The following is a 17547-nucleotide window of genomic DNA, read 5'->3' on the forward strand; positions in this document are numbered from 1 at the left end:
AGTTTTTTTCTAAGTGGAGGAAGACAAGAAGGTAATGTGGAACCAGCACAGGATGGCTGATGTAAGTAAGACTATGGACACGCAGCCTTTAAAAGGAAGAAACATGTAAATGTTTATGTTTTAAGGTGGAGTATTAAGCATCTATTTTTTGTTTATTCTTTTACTCTGAGAAGGTGCAGCACACAGATCCTCTCACTGAGAATTTTTAAGACCAGAAACACTGTTTTGTATTAATGGCCAGATAGTGTTACTGTCTGAACACTTGATGCTGTGGAAACAAACAAACAAACAAATAAAACACCCTTGCAGTTAATCAAATATACTAAGAAAGGGAATAGCTTAATCTATAATTGCAGCCTAGAAACCTGGTTATTGATACTAACAGAGTATATAAAAAGTCCCTGAGCATCACTAATACTTCCATTGTATTTTGGCAACACCTTTTAGCCCAGAATCTCTAAACATCTGGAGAAAATGAAAGGATTTCACTGTTTAAATCTCAAGATTATTTTCACGTTGCTGAAGACAAACATTACACAGCAGGAGATGCAATTAATTTCATCTTAAGTTTGCTTTCCAAAAGTTTACAGTTTATTATCCAGTCCTCTCTGTGAGAGGAGGGTAATTTAGATAATCTGCTTTGGATCCCTTTCTTCAGATGGGTGAATCTCACTCCAGAGATGCATTTTGTGGTATTGACGGATCCTATCAAATAGCTTTAGACTGAATAGTGAACTTTCAAATTCCTGAAAAGAGGTGAAGCCAGGAGGAATATTCTTCTCTGCTGGTGAGGAACTTTTAATCTCATATTTTGTAGGCTATTCATCGTAAAAAGATTTTGGATATGAAAGAAGCAGAGTATCCATAATTGTAGATTTCAATAACCATGGAAAAACATTGAAAACAAACAAACAAACCCTTAGATGGGAAACTTTACTCATCATAGCTTCTAGAAGTGCAATAAAGTAGATCAATAAAGACAGTCCTCAGAGTTTTTAGCTGTAGTTTTGTCTATGGATTGTGTAACAAACTTTTGAAAATTCTTTGTTTTATTCTTTAATTCATAACAATCATTACTTATTTGTATTTAGTTAATTCAAATTCCACATTTATTTGCAGCCATTAGTAAGTTTTTTGTTTGTATAACAGATCTTTATAGCTCTTCTCCATAAAAGGACATAACATCAAACTGGTGAAAAGTGTTTTGGATTAAATGAAACATTGACATTTTTCCCCATGCTTCTTTAACCCCATTAAAAATTCAGCTTAATAATGAAATGAAAAATAATTTCTAATATTGAAACTGAAAGATTTCATTTTGAAAATGCTGAAACAAAGTGCAGAGTAAAACAATAGCGGAAAAGAGTGGAATGGGTCTCTAGCTTTCTAGCTCTCAGACCTTTTTGCTATCTAACAACATAGCAAGCAGACTCTTTCATAGTGATTGTTCTAGTAGTGTAGCAGTTTGTGACAACTAGCTATTTCCTGTTCATTAGCATCTAAGTGCTGCAAGACAACTTGGAACAGCAAGTTTTAGATCTGACAGGATTCCTGGCTGCTCTGAAATTCCACAGTTTCTCTTGACTGTTTTTCCTCAGTTCCAAAATCCACAAACTAGTGAAAGTACACGCAGTGAAATGAAATGATTTTTGGAAGGTAGTTTGAAGTAAGAGCCTAAATAGATAATACAAGAATGTATTAGATGGACATTGTTGCATATTTAGATGGATAGTCAAATTCTTCTTACACCACCCACTGTCTCCTCACCATTCATTAGCTCTTGAAACGAAATAGTTATAAGCTCATTCATAGAAGAGCTTTGGCTTTATAATGTGAAGAACAAACAGGCCTGTAGCCCTCGGCCTAACAGAGAAAATCTTGTTGTAAAACATATGCGCAAATAACTAACAGCAACACTGTCTACCACTTGGGAAAACGCTCATAACTGAGAGATCATTTTTTCTGCACTTGAAGCAATGTGATTTTCAAATGACTCATCATTAAAGATAACTCCACAGAAGAGAGCAGAAATAAACCAAACCAAACCAAAATACAACACTTCCCCTGCCCACCCCGAAAGATACAATGTGCCAGCATAGGTAGTGCATTATTTAGACTGCATTATTATTATTTTTTTAAAGGGCTTCATTTTTTTTTTTCCTCATATTCCTTTCCTATCTCTAAGATGACACAGTAACTTGCTGCAGCTACACTTGAGTTTACTGTTGAGTGACCTGACACCTGACAGGAGGAATTTATAGCAAAGACATTTAACTTCAATTTTTAAGACTGCAAGATACACAAGTCCACTAGGCTTATGACTAGACTAGTGTTAATTTTGACAATGTATTTTTTTTTCTCATTACTGGTCATAATATATATATATATATATATATATATAGGTTTTTTTTTTCCCCTGGGAAATATTTTGAGGAATAGAAGCTTTTTTTTTTTTTTTTTCCCCTGTTTTACAATAATCTTATAAACTGTGCATCATACAGAATCTATCTCCCTTGCAGTAATTATCTTGCTTGGATACTTGTAGCAGGTGTAGTGATCTGGGATTCAGGACAGGCAAATAGCTCAGAATAGTTACCCGGTTCTCAGGCAGCTTTTACCACCCTGCTGAGCACTGTATTGCTGCAATTATTTCTGTGCTAAAACCAAAGATAACTTAAATATCTGCATAGGTATGTAGCTGTTCTGAATGCACGATAGCATACACTAAGTAGTATAATGCAGAAATTAGTCTGCAGAAAGATTAAGTGACTTGAAGTCACCACTGTGTCTGAAAACCATGTTTTGTGAAACAAAAACACATCACAAACAGAACATGATGCAGAATGTGTATGAGTTAGTTTTCCTATCACTTCGTCACCGAAATAAGGATGTCGTAGCCACTGTGACCGTAGACCTTTAGCTGGTGGCAAGCATACCTTCAAATTTATGTCACTGTACCGTTGCTACAACACTGAGATAAGATTAAAACTGTCTCAAATCTGCCTGGATATTCTTCCTTTGCACCTCCAGCACTGGAGAACTGTCTAAATAATGATTAATCATACCTGACTGGGAACAGAAATCCTTTTGAGTCTCCTGTGTTCTATGTATTCAGTCTTGTCCAAAATTCTTCCTTCCCAGATGAGTCATGAATACTGGGATTCTGTATTTGGGGAAAAAGTAGAGCTGTGATGAGGAACTAGAGAACACCAGGTTGGTCTTTGAGGTGTGGAAAGACATTTGGGTAGAGGTTCTCTGTGGGGAGAATAGGAAATGTAATATTGCAGTTGACAAGGAAGATAGTTACCTGAAATCACAGGTATGGGACTATCAGTGTGTGAAGGCAGGGGTCTTGGGGCTACGATTGTAAGAAGAATAAAAGTAGTACACTTGGCTGTGAGTTTGGAAGCCTTCTTCCAACATCTTCTAGTGTCTGTAGTAGTCTACATGCCTACCATTGTAAAAAAAAAATAAATAGCAAGCAAATACTGAATAAAACATATCTTAAAACTGTGTGACTCTTTGAAATTGTGTATTTTATTTTAATGGCTTTTGGTCTGCTGAAGCTCTAACACAGGAGAAGGGCCCAAAATAAAGAACTGCATAGGCCACAAGATAGGCACAGTACTCATAGTGACACTTGTGAAAGGATACAAATACACAAAAATACTTACATACTCACAGTTATACTCAGATTATGGTGGCATCTGATCTCTTGGATAAATTAGGATAAAAGTGAATGAATAATGTACCTGAACAGGACAAGCCAGATGGTGTTTGTGATCTTAGTCTTTTTTGAAACTGGAATTTATTTCATTAAATACATTACAATTTTTTCATTTTGCTTAAACAAATAATTAGCATTTCAGCAACACAGATGAGTTACTTAAAATAACTGTAAAAATATTTACCGACATTTACATATTGTTTCCTTCTCTTTCTCTTACTTTTCAGGTAGCAGAATTTTCCCTATAAATACACACAAGAATCTTGGAACACAGAATTGTGTATATAAATATATACATACATATATGATACGGTCTAGAGATTTTTTTTTTATATAAAACATTCACAAGAAATATGTTTTTGTCAGATTTTTAATCAAACACTGTCACAAGGTTCATACCTTGCCCTACCCAGCAGCAAGAGCAGCTGTTTATATTTATTTATTTATTTATTGCTTTATTATTATTATTATTATTTATTTTTTTGCTGGTAATACCAATTCTCCAAATCTACGTTGTTCTGGTTTGCTTTAAGCAAGGCAGCCTTATTATTTTATTTTTCAAGTGAGAACACATTTTAAAAAGTTCAGTAATAAGATTCCTTATTATTAATATTATTGTAGCTCTTATAAACTTCAGTCAGGTCTGATGCTGTGTGAATTGTGTTATTTCAGAAATATAGAACATGAGATAGGCTGTTACCTTAAGTTTGTAATTTTATTGATAAGGGGTTTCACCTCCCTCTATGTTACTTTTCAATGAAGATAGGCTCTCTCCTCCTATGAACTTTAATATCATGTTATCACATACTATAGTGGAATTTGCTATGTGTTCATAATTTGGCTGATCAACACTGTTATTGCTCCATGAATTTCAGTACTACCATATTCTAAGCTTGCCAAGGAGCATGACTTCATCTCCAACAGGGTGTGTTAACTGTTTGCACCAGGGTCCCAAGCAGACAATAGAAGACCTGAGGGAGAGCACAACACAATAAAAAATAAAGATGCATTTAGTCATTTTGGTCTGTTTAGTCATTTCAGTGTAGAGCTGAACAGGCTGACACATGTCTACATGTTAGGTGGGACAGAAATTAATGCAGAGGTTGTAAGGAAAATTCTTATTCTCTAAGGATAAAAAAGCAGGGCTGTGATTAGTTTTGTTTGTGGACTGGTCACATTAGGAGTTTTGTGGTGATGAAGGAGTTAAGTAAAAAAAAAAAAAAGGTGAAACTTCTTATCCAGTCCAGGTGTAGATACAGGAATATTTTAATGAGGCAGAGGGCAGAGAAAACTGAATATCTGTGGTGATTCTCTGTACCTCTTTTCCACCTTTCCCTGTAACTTTTCCCCAAGACAGCTTATTTCAGAAAGTCCAAGAATCCTAGGCATTTTCGCCAGTACTGAAGAAGTCTCTAAATGAAGAAAAGCCTGGTTAATCCATAATAATGGCAGGCCTGTTTATTGATCTCATAAATTGCACTTTACTTGACCTGTCAAGAAGGCAGCATTCTCAGCATGTGCTTTCCTGCTCCTCTCTGAGCCTCTCTTTACCTCGGGCAGATTGCTTCCCCCAGCCTCTCCCCATCTGCTGGCAGCTGTTGTGAGCCCTGATCTAAATTCATTAACCTTCCTCCAAACAATCTATTTGAGTTCATCCTTGAGAAAGTACAGAAGGAATGCTCACTACTGATATTTCTCCCCTGCCTTTTGTAATGCACCCACGCCCAAACTGCATACCCATGTTTCTGAAAGGAGGAAAATTAAAACCAAAATCAATAGTAATCAAAATCATACCACAAATTAGGATTTCCTAATTTGTAATGCTCTGATTCTTAGGCAGTGTTAACACCTGTATAATACCAAGCAAAATCTGCAAACTGATCTGAGTGGTGGCAGAGTAATCAATGGCATATATTCATAAGAAACAATCAATGAGGAAGCCAGTGCTTAATAGAAAACACTATTTAGTATCAATTACTGATTATGCATTATCTCTACCTGAACAATAACCCGAGGTGCAGCATCATTGTTGCCATGCAAATGCCATAAATGAATCTCCAAAGTGACTCTTGTGAAGACAGGAAGCTCCATTTTGGTTGAAATGGGTTACAGACAAGTACATACCTCAGATGTTGGTGTTTCTATACAAGGTTACTCCATTCTACCCAGAGCAATGCGTTCTTGCTCTTTGGAAGTGTATTGCTGGATACCTTTTAAGAGTACCTTTTAAGGGGATACCTTTTTTTCTTCAGAAAAGATGTGTCTTAGCTGTGCAGTGTCTGATATGAATATGTGAAAACTACAGTAAACAAAAAGTAATGAAATTTTAGAAGGAAACATTGGTATTTAAATGGCTGATTCTTTCTACCAACAAATAGAGCTAAGTCCCAGCTCACATTTACCTTTGTTGAGGTTGTTAATCACAGGTGTCTTGTGATGCACTGGAAACCTTCTCTGATTGTGTTGTCAAAGAAAGAATACAAGATCTGGAAGTGAAGTGTAAGCTTGAGGTAGAGTGACTGTGTCTTTTCACTGGAAACAAAGTGAGAAGAGATGCTTAGCTTAGGTGAAGCACCCAGTTTCTGAGTTGCTACAGATTGGCGTAACGAATCCCAGGTAAAAGGTGCTGAAGGGGCTGAACTGAAAATTTTGAAAAAGTAGTTTTGCTTTCACTTGAACAAACTTTAATTACATATTTCCAAATGCTGCCTTATATTAACAACAAGAACAAAAGTGCGGCTGACAAATTATCAAAAGCAAGTTCGGTTAAATGGCTATGCTAAGTAAGGCTCCAGGTCAGATGTGTGTTCTGCGAGCTCTGTAGGGTTGTAAGACCATCCTAAATGGCATTGTAATTTTTGAAAATAATTAATAAAAGAGGATCAGGTAACTCACTACTCTTTCTCTATATTTAATACTATTACTGTAAAAATATGCACATCTTACAAAATAACCTAAAAGTCTGTCTTGCATTTCAAGAGTTGGACATTATCTTGTGCTTGATGTTTGTCTGGGCCATTAAAAATTTTTAGCCTACTGATGATTAGAGGCATTGGAAAACCAAAAGTACAATAAAAATGCAGCTTATGTATTTTTTCCACAGCCTTAGTAATGTTGTTATTAATATATTCAAATTAGTGTCAAAACTTTCCCTGTCCCTGGATCTGAGAAAGCACTTTAGGACACAATGTCTCAAAGGCTGTGAAAATTTGAAGGCATGCCATTTGTATGAATGCCATCTTTATATATTTCTCTGTGTAGAAGATGGTGGTGAATTACAGCATTTTGCTACAACAGACGATAGGAGATAGAATAGTTTTGAATTAGTTCAATTTGTATTGTGAACAGAATAGAAAAATTATTTCAGTGGGAGCGGGATCAGATCAAATGGCTCTGGCTTGCCCTCTTCTCCCCTTTCAGATGTCTCCTCATCTTCAGACGTCCTCTTCTGATGTCCCTTGGATCAGTGCATGGTTTTACGATATGGTAGTGGCAGGATGACAGTGGGGATATGGAAACAGGGTTCACTCAATTTTTCAGTTCCTGGCTGGTCTGCCATGCCTTTATCTCCAGGGGACTTTTTAAGACAGTCCAATCTGCAGTCTTGTGGACATGGATTCAATTCTTCCACTGCCAAAGGGCAGTAGTGCTAGAACATTAAAAGCCCAGTTCAATGCCTGTTCAATGCCTGGCATTTCTCTGGAGAAGCCAAGTGTGTACTAAGGAAGTTGTAAGAGGCAATGTGGTTGCTGGAGGACATAGACTTACCTTTCCAAAAAGCAGTCTCAGGCAATGTCAGTTGACAGGTTCTCTGAGTTTGCTACAGGAGGGGGAGTTCTTGGCATACAAGTTCAAGGATCGATTTGAGTGACCCTAGGTTAGAATAGTTCAGAAATTGTTTGTGCTTACTGAAACTGTGCCTGAAAAATTCCCTTATTTCCAATAAATTACTGTACAAGGCCCGGTTTAATGGTCAGCTGGTATAAAGCAATATTATTGCAGTTAAAAACAACATATTGCTTTTCAGTGTTAGAAAAATAACCCCCCACTTCTTTCTTAGCTCATTTTTAATCTTTGGTGAACAGCACCTGATTGATAGGAATGTAATGATAATCCTGCTCCTCCACTTAACGAGCCAGAGAGAACATCCAGCTAAATCAGCCTGTGTTACTGACACCCAGAGAATGGGCTGGAATGCCTGCCAGAAGTTATTGAGCTGGAGAGAATTTTAAATGAATGAATTGGGCATGACTCATGTCTTTCCATAAAGCAACTGTGGGCGCTGGCTGCTGAAGTACTTGAGAAATCAACAAGGGCCCCTTTTGAGGGAGCCAGGGGGAGAATTTCATAACTGTCTTGGATCTGGAGTTCTGCTGTGCATCTGGGATAATAATACTGTACAACAGCAAAGATTATTTAAAGACAAGCAGCTTCAGTTTGTAAATAACTCAAATACCAACAAACTTGGGTGGTGAAGGGTGGCAGAGTGTTAATTGGTATGGAAGCAGTATAAATACTTTCTGCATTTATCTCACTTACAAATGTTCACTGGTGATATGTTATCAGTAATTTATGATGTGCCATGACAAACGCTTACATTTCTGACAAAAATAGCAATTAGTTAGAGGAATGAGGATTCTCCTTGAATGCTTTCAGCAAGTTGTAGGGGGGATTTCTTTCCTTCCATGCATGAAATGATAGTAAAAAACTTTCAAATTTGGCAGTTTACTCTGTTGCCTGAATATGGTCTAGATTTTAAGCTATTCTAAAGACATTATGCTTGCTTATATAAAAATATTACTATAAATTATCTGCATATCAAGTGCATACATTAATATGCAATCATGGTGATAAGTACAAAAGAAACTTATCAGTTGGCTCATGGACTTTCTTAACCCTTGATATAGACATTGTTGCTTATTTGGTCTTGTTTTCTTCTTCACAGACCTGGTAGTTGTTACCAAAGGATGTCTTCTGATGGAGGAGTAAAATGTGCTTCAAAATTATTAAGCGTGGTCTTGGTCACACCTCTGTCAGGGGAGTGCTCTATTGCCCCAAAACTTCATGCAAGGCCTGCCACCCCTAGGATGCCTCTCAGGCACAGGGAAGTGAGCAAAGTCCAATTTGTTACTGCATGACACTGCAGATAGGTACTGCACTATGTCTTCACTTTCATCCTCAGGGAAAAGGACTTGCTGACTAGAAGTGAGAAAAGTCAAATGCTTTCTGAAGCTGGTGAGTGCTACGGATACAGAAGACCCCTGTGATCTAAGTGGTTTGAGAGCTGGAATAGAAATACCATACTATCTAGGCATCTCTGACTCATTTTGATTTTCCTGCCAGCATCAACTGTCTATTGCATAAGTGGAGTGGTTTCAGTGTCATGTCTTTAAGTGCATTTTACTTGTGTGATTCAGTGAACTCCAGTAGTCTTTGTTTTGACAAAGAAGAGTTTAATTAATTCTTGATGATTTAGAAGATTCTGAATTCAGAGAGAACTGCAAAACAATGATGTTAAATTATGGTTGTATTCCCGGATCACTAAGAGACAGTGTTGATGAAGATTCAACTCAAAAGCAATTCAATTCCATACATTTCTTCTTGGTAAGAGAGCTGGAGAATAGAGTAACAAACTTTGTAAACAGCCACACATTCAAGGATGGTTGAAGCCAACCAAAAGGCATTACTTAAGCTAAGGAGTCTTGGGTAAATCCTGGAATTGTTGGATTTTAGTTATAGATTTAGTTATTTAATCATGATCATTCCCTTCCTTGTAGAACTACTTGTTTAAAATTCACATTTTTAAGCATCACCTGACACCTCAGTTCTCAGCTGTGGACTGAATCTGGAATCTGAGCACCAAGTGACCAAGTACTAGCAACCTCCAAGCTTACTTCACCATCTGGGGATTTTCCAGGTCACTGTGATTATGACAGAGTCCCTGGAACCAGTAGATTAAAAACACTATCAGATGGTACCTTGTAAACAACATGATGCCAGAGCAGTGAGTCTAATAAGGGATATGTGCAGACTGATATCAGAAAAATAGTGATACGTAGAAAATGTAGGAGCTCTTTGAAGAAGGAAAGCATCTCCAGAGATAATGTCCCAGCAAAGCGATCAGGAGAAGGCAGGAGTGTATGAACTTTTGAGCACGAGATTGCCATTTATGGTGTTTAATTATCATCTAGTGCAAGCAGGCAACCTCTTTGGGGTGATACAATACTGGAGATAATCATAGAAGACAGAAAGCAGGCATCTTTCCTAGTTTGGAAGGAGCGGTATGATTCTAGGGCACTTTTGTATCTCTGTAGGCTTACTGTGCGAGGTAACTAAAGTCCCAAGTGATGGTGTTCATTCCCTGTGGCTCTGGGAAGGAAAGTGATTGGAATGACACTTCCACCAGGGAAGTATGAAGTAGGATTGTTTGGATCTGCTGGGCAATCCTTGGTGACTCTTCAGAAACACTGAAACTGAAATGGAACAATGTCACTTAACATTAAAGGGCAAGTAAGACTTATACTCCAAGTGAAAGGGCAGAATTTGGTCAGAATGCCCAGTCAATGGAAACACAGACTGAATTCACTGATCGGTTATGGAAACAGTTCTGATTTTAGACAGATATTCTTTTTTAGTAGGAATATATTTTAGACTCTTATTGAAACCCCTTACTCATGATCTGCATAATAATTCAGTCATACAATCTCCCATACTCACTGTGACATGTTTTCCGTTACACCCAGAAGGAATAGATCACACACAAATACCTGCAGATCAGATTGGGAATAATAATTGTAATGGATATATTTTTTTTTAATTACTATTATTATTTTTTCCCCTGGATTTTTTCTCATTTCAAGAACTGAAGCTGTTTCTTTAGTTCTTAGAGAGTGGGTGACCGTCTTGTTTTGAAGGTGAAGAAAATATTGCAGGAATGCTGTGCTACAACAGTGTGAATTGCTGGGCTTTCCTCTTCTGGAACCATGATTGACTTGGAGAATTCTGCTTTTCTTTTGTGAAACTGCTGTTATCTCCCAACACCTGTCCTCAGACAAGTGAGCTGTAATGTCTTTGGCAGTGAATAAAAACGATCCATAGTTAACAAATAGGAAAATAACCTTCAATCTGAGGAGATGCAGCTAACAGTTGAAAAATCATCACAACAAATTATCTACTTTTTCAGTTAAAATCATTAGTAAATTTATTTTGCTTCTGGAAAAAAACAAACCTCCCCCAGATCCTCTCTTTCTAAGATTTTGTGTGCAGGAACACAGTGTATGGTAGAAGAGATGGCCAATTCCTTTAGACCACTTTGGAACAGTAAATTTTGCTTCCCAGACCTGCTCAAATGTGGAAGCTCTGAGCCACAGAAAAGCCTTACACAGTTCATGGACCTGGACTGTCTGCTGGAAGAGCTGCCAGGAATGATAAAAATGATAATAAATTTGCTTTTACTGCTCCTCTCTGTTGTAATAAATTTGTCCCATATCTTTACACAAAAATGTGTACTGACCCTTTTTATAAACCCCTAAGGAGAAATTTGTGCACAAAAGTAACATTTTCTTTCTCTTCACTTCTGTTTGTGGCGTCTTTTTATAATTTGTGGAAGGTGTCCAACAGGTTGGAAAATGCATTGGAAATCTAATCCAGACATGTCAATGCAACACTGGTGTTAGTTTAAACAAAAACCAAGCAAGTTTTCCCCTTTGCAAAGCAATGTCTCCAAAAATACTTCTCTGATTCAGAGATTTATTCATTTTTGGTCCTGACTTAACTCCTTCTGTACCAGAAAACAAGTAAGGCTATTTTTACATGGCATAATACTTGCACTTATTCACACAAAAATATTTTATATTTCTCTAACATAAGGAGAAGTTTTGATCAGAAATGCAATAATTTCTAACATGTTTGGCCCAAATCTTTGACAGTATATAATGAAGTTAGCAGAATAACACTTGTTTCTAGTAGTGCAAAATTTGAACCATAGTTCATGAACCACGTCCAGTGGCAAAGGGAATGTTATCACTTCACTGTTTATTTTATTTTATTTTATTTTATTTTATTTTATTTTATTTTATTTTATTTTATTTTATTAGCCAGTTATAGGGAGCATGAGGTACTTTTGGAGAATTGTTTTGTAAATTTTTCCAGGAATTATTATATTGGTGTGTGTGTGATACATTTGCCTCAGAACTTCTTGCTCTTTGAGTATTTTTTGATAATTTGCGATTTTTGGAGAGTTTAGGTTCCATGTTTGGTTTTAGTAAAAGGAAGGTAGAATATGTAATCCACAGAAAATGCTGGATTTGGATTAAGAAAAATATCCATAATCCATGGCATGCTTTTATAAAAAAATCCATGTTCACATCCATACAATATTATATTTATATTGACCGATTTCAGTTTGGGTGGTCTGGCATGGCTGTATATGTTGAATATATGCTAAAAGAATTTAACTGACTCACTGAGAATCAATTCAAAGTGGAGCTGTCCCCCCCCCCCAGCTCTGTCAGTGACACCATTGTCCATGTCACACAATGGACTTGAAGTCCAAACTGTTTTTTCCCTCTACTTTTCTTGAAGATATGTGTATTTACATGAGGAAAAACAACATCAACAAAAAGTTGATCAACATAATTCTTTCTATTCGTTTTTTTTTTTTTTTCCCTCAGAATGTATTCCTGTTAAATGAAAATGCTGAGTATATTTTATTGCTGAAAAAAGAGAAGTGGGTTGGCAGGATGAAGCTATTGGTCAAGTGTTTGTCTTAAAAAAAAAAAAAAAAAGAGCATAGCATTTCCTCACTGAAACAGAATTTTGGATTTGTGGGTTGGGGGAAGGTATCATTTGCTTGTCATATCCTTTGCTGCAATTGAGACCCCACATGCAACACACCTTCCCACTCAGGGAGAGCAAATGAGCAACTGAAATATTAGCTCACTTAACGAGACAGTATTTTGCAGTTAAAAATGTGTAAATGTTAACTAATGGGTCCTTTCAGGAAGGGTTTCATGACATTATCAAACCTTGGGAAGGAGCTCATGCTACAGGCAAGGTGCAGAAGTGCCCTGTGTGCCCTTTGCTCACAAAACAGACACCTTTGCTTTCCAAGCTTAGCCCTGCTGGTGAGCAGCACAGTCCTTCACCACTGAGGCCAAGGAGACTTAAGCTGTGCAGCCCTTCATGGGAAATACCCGCAGCACCAGCTCCTTGTGAGCTCAGAAGCCTTAAATTTGTTGCCCTTGGTATTTTAACTCACCGCTAAGGAACAGCAACCTACTGCTTACAGGTCAGCTGAAACTGAAGCGAAGGAGGGTTTTGGTCCATGGTTTGTGTTGCTAGAGCAAGTACTCCCTAAATACTTCCTCAGCAGAGGGGTCACAGAGTTAATGAGCACAGAGACTGAACTTAACTGCTCTATCTAGAGGTGATCCTCTAAGAGCAGGGTTGCAAAACACTGTGGGGAAGCCTACGATCCCCCATGCCTTCCTGACTGTAGTCAAATGGAGAGCTTCCTCCTCTTGGTTTTTCTTTGTCACATCTACCACAACACTCCACTGAAAAGATGAGAAAATGTGTCTTTAAAAAATAGCCATGCTTCTGGCATTACTACAGTCACAAGGTCAGGCAGCTTAGTCATTAGATAAGATTATTTTATTTTGCGATACTCCTCTAGCCAGAAAGAAGTGCTGTTAGCTTGCATGCACCCATTCATATAATAGGGGAAAGTCCAGATACACATTCAATGGAAAATGTGAGTAAGCAAAATATTTGTAATGAGGTGGTTTTAGTATTCGTGCCAAGACAAATCAGAGAAGGGAAAAAACACACATCTTGAGAATATTTCCTCTCATGACAAAGATGTGACCATATAAGCACATGGTTTGAAACAGGAACAGCACATCTGAACAAGCAGTGAATACCCTGCACCTTCACCCACCATTAGAGTTCAGGAGGTACCAGTACAGCAAGTTTTTTCCTATATTTACCCCCAGAAATCTGTCCAGATACAACCATAGGTTATTTGTCCCGTTTTCTTTTTTCATTCTTCCTGACCTGAAGCGGCTGTTCTTTCGAGTTTGTGAAGCAAGGTTGCAAGAACCTTTACCTGGACATACCTAAATGTGGAAAATGAAGATTCAAGCTCCTGATCCGGTGAGTATGAGGTGAATATTGTTTTAAGCAGTCAGGCAGGTGCTGAGCTTGGATGAATGAAATCAATGGTCACTTGTCTTAACCAATTAAGATTAACGTATTAACCTTAACCTATTATTTTCTTTTTTCATTGTGGAAATGCCACCTTTTCAATATTCAGTGTTGCTGCAGAAAAAAATCTGTTCTGATGAATCACCATTCTATGAAAAAAGTTTCCCTGCAAAGTATGCAGCCAGCAGTACTACCATTACCACAAATTACTTTCTTTTAGGGTTCAATCTGGTTCCTTTAGAAGCCAGTGGAAAAACATCTGATTTCAATGAACATTGGTCAGGATTAGGCGGCTACTGTATCGTAGCTTTTAGGAGTGTTCTGAAACTAACACTGTAGTAGCTGGCTCCCAAAAGTCACTAAGAGGAAGAAACCCCATCCCTATTTTAGAATAATGGCTGACAAATTCAAGCTTTATCATGCCATAAAATCAGTACTAGGCCTAGATCTCTATGTGCTTTCATTTCTGTCTTCTTATCTGCACACTAAATTTTTTATCTTTCCTTCTCTTATCTCCATCTGATCTAATCCTCTGTGCCAAGTCATTGTGATATTGGTATTGCTGGCTCTGTACCAGATTGCTTCCTTTCAAAGTATTACAGGGATGATATGGAGAATCCTTTCTTAATACTCCTCTTTTTTTTTTCTTTTCTCTTGTAAAAAAAAATAAATCCATTGTTGTCTTTTTCTTCTGTCACTTTGTTTCTTTCCTTTAGCTGTTTTTTTTTTCCCTCTACAATTATTTTACCACAGTTTAAAGACAGTCTTATAAAATCTATTTTAGTTTTCTTTTCTGATATCAAGATATTCTATTCCTGTCTGTCCCTTCCACTTTCTTCATCTCACATTTAATTGTTTCCTTGACACATTATAATTACTCCTTTTTAACTTATTTTCCCCTTAGAGTAGACCAGAACAAAAATGTGCATTAATAGTTCAAGCCTGTATGTATAACAGAGGTCCTCAGGTCTCTGTGAGATATAGCATCATGCTACAATCAATGTGAAATATAATCTGATGTCCTCTGATCTAGCAGTTAAAATTGCTGTTGTGGAACAACGAAGTGCAGGTGACCTACACGGAGCAGAACAGAGGAGACAAGGGGAGAGACGAGTGATGTAAATGTGAAGAGTTTAAAAGAACAGAGACCTGTGGACAGGACTGAAAGTGACTGGGGAGGAGTAGGGAGGTGAAGAAGAGAGCAAGGAGAATTAGAAAATAAAGGTACCAAACCAAAGAGAAGTAATAGTAAGGGAAGAAGGATAAACTTGAAGGGAGTGAAGGCACAGAAGTAGAGCAGCTTCCATCTTTGCATTGCTTCATGGAGATTTAAGAGCAAAGATCAAGGATAGCAGATATTGCAAATTTAGGACAGGGTGCATAATTGAGAAGCAAGATGGCACAGTCTTTAAATGTCTGAATTATTTTATTTTAAGACTTATGAACACCACACATTGCATTTCCTGAGTCTCTTGACATTTCTCCCCTCCCCTCCCCTCCCCTCCTCATAAAACCACGATTACTTCTTTCATAAAACCATGAGTGTTAGGGCAGAAATCTTTCTCCTTCATTTGGAGAATCTGTGAAATGCAAGATGCAAAAAAGGTTCATTATGAGTAGATCTTGGGTGAGGAAGACCATCTAAAGATCCCAGCTGTCTTTCAGCTGACCAAGGTGAAAGGACATCCTGGCATTACAGGAAATGAATTTGAAACTCTCCTATCTCCCTTGCCTGCGAAGGGGCTCACCCCAATGGCTGTGTAGTGCCCTTTGGTTGCCAAGGCACCTGATCAGTACACAGGCTCTCATCTGAGGGCAATCTATTAACCCACACACTATATCCAGACAGGTACAGTCTATTTCTGAGTCCTTTTAGCTGCCCAATCCTCCGCGATGCACTTTTCCTTCAGCTGCAGAAATGGGGAGTCTTGTTATGTAAATATACTCTATATTGAGCTGAATTTCAGAAGAAAAAGGGAGAAGAGTGAAGAGAACTTCTGATTGCTACCAAATGAATGGTAAGCAGCAGAGGACAGAGTTCCTCTCTGGTGATGCTCCTGGAAAACATAAGAGACAAGTATTTATTGAGAAAGAGTAAGAACAACCTATGCTCTTAAAGCTAGAGAAAGCATTTCCAGAGATCTTCCTGAAACAACAAAAATCTCCTGGTTTTGGTTACTCATCTGTCATCATTCTCTGCACTTATGGGGATTGCTCCTATTGTACTTTGAGAAACTGAAAAAATGACAAGTTCCCTGCCTCTTGTGTAACACAATCTCAGTACTGCCTTATAAAGAAATGAATAATTGGCATTTATTCTGTGTACGTTGGGTGAGTAGCCCAGTTCTATTGCCTGCAGGATGATCTTACCTGGGAGAGTTTCAGAGAGCTCAGGTTATTTCTAAGCAGTCACCTGGGTATGATGCCTGGCTCTCTGCCAGGGCTGAGCAACCATGGCTGCAGACAGGGAATCTCTCCCGCATAATCCTGAACCCAGGGTTATGATATGTGTGCAGGCAAAGCAGAGCAAGGGGACCTGGCCGCAAGCTTGTAAAGCAGGATCAGCCATTGCAGGGTGGGGGGTGTTAAATCCCAGCAGTTGTCTCATGTCTGTCAATGGGGGCTGCTGCACCAGCTGCAATGCCTCCTGCTCCGCGTTCTGCTCGTTCCTGCAGGGGATGACATAGGCACTCTGCAAAACAAATAGCAATTTGTTAAAGCCTGATGACAAACTCAAATGTTGGCTATGAGTGCACATGTAAGAGGCAGAAAAAGCAACTTCCAGCTGGACAATCTCACTGCACCTTCTATTAGCTTGAGTTGGCAAAAGCTGCCTTATATCTCATCTCATAGAGCTGTTTCCTAAGACCCTTGGTGTATTTTTTTCTGTCCCCATATAGGGAAACAATGAAATGCCATCAGCTGGGTGAAGATATTAATTGCATGGGTGATGTCTGCTTCATACCTTCATCAAACAGACTATCTAATGGCCTCACAACACACAAGTAGCTTTGTGTAGACTCTATCAGTGGGTGTAGGTGCAATAAATCTGACAAACAGAGCTAGTTTTAATAAAGAGCTTCTTAGAGTCAAAAAGAAAATAAACTCTTCTCTCATTGAATGTATTTCAAGATTGACCTGTAAAGCCCTCCCAGGTGGTATATAGCTTGCTGAATCTGCGTTTTCTGTCTTTTGGAACAAAGTCAGATTATTCTCACTGTGATGAGCTTTTACTTCTTTCCCAGATCAGACCTGGAGAATGTCTGCTTCTGTAGTGGTAGATGTGTGTCCCAAGGGACAAGCAACAGTCTTTTAGAACTGAACTTCTGCCAACCATTTTCACTCTTTAGCAGAACTGTTCTGGAAACACTCACCCTACCCATTTTATTTTTCAGTAAAATTCAAGCACACTACAAAATCCCATGTATTTTGATGAAACTTCAGCATTTTTGAGGGAAAATGTTCTGACATTTATGAAATAGGATGCTTCACCTTTCTATCAAATTTTATGTCAGTACATCCAAGAAACATTGCCTCATGGTATCAGTAATTCCTACAGATGTTTTACTGGAATTCTCTTCTCAGTTGCATTTCCCCTCTAAGTCAAGAAGGTA

At 38.0% G+C, this 17547-nt stretch overlaps 1 protein-coding gene across 2 annotated transcripts in view; it reads left to right on the forward strand.

Annotated features, from left to right (window-relative positions):
- Window positions 1–17547, forward strand: part of GJD4 (gap junction protein delta 4) — a 365179-nt gene that overhangs the window by 239244 nt on the left and 108388 nt on the right. The window contains exons 1-2 of one of the 2 annotated variants that reach the window (XR_014580890.1): window positions 12406–13683; window positions 13790–13882. The gene's annotated coding sequence lies outside the window, so the exon portion shown is untranslated. Of the gene's footprint in view, window positions 13883–17547 lie in introns of those variants that run through there. The other variant, XR_014580889.1, reaches the window with a different exon arrangement.

The sequence above is a fragment of the Anser anser genome (genome assembly GCF_964211835.1).
Source record: "Anser anser genome assembly, chromosome: 2".
NCBI lineage: Eukaryota > Metazoa > Chordata > Aves > Anseriformes > Anatidae > Anser > Anser anser.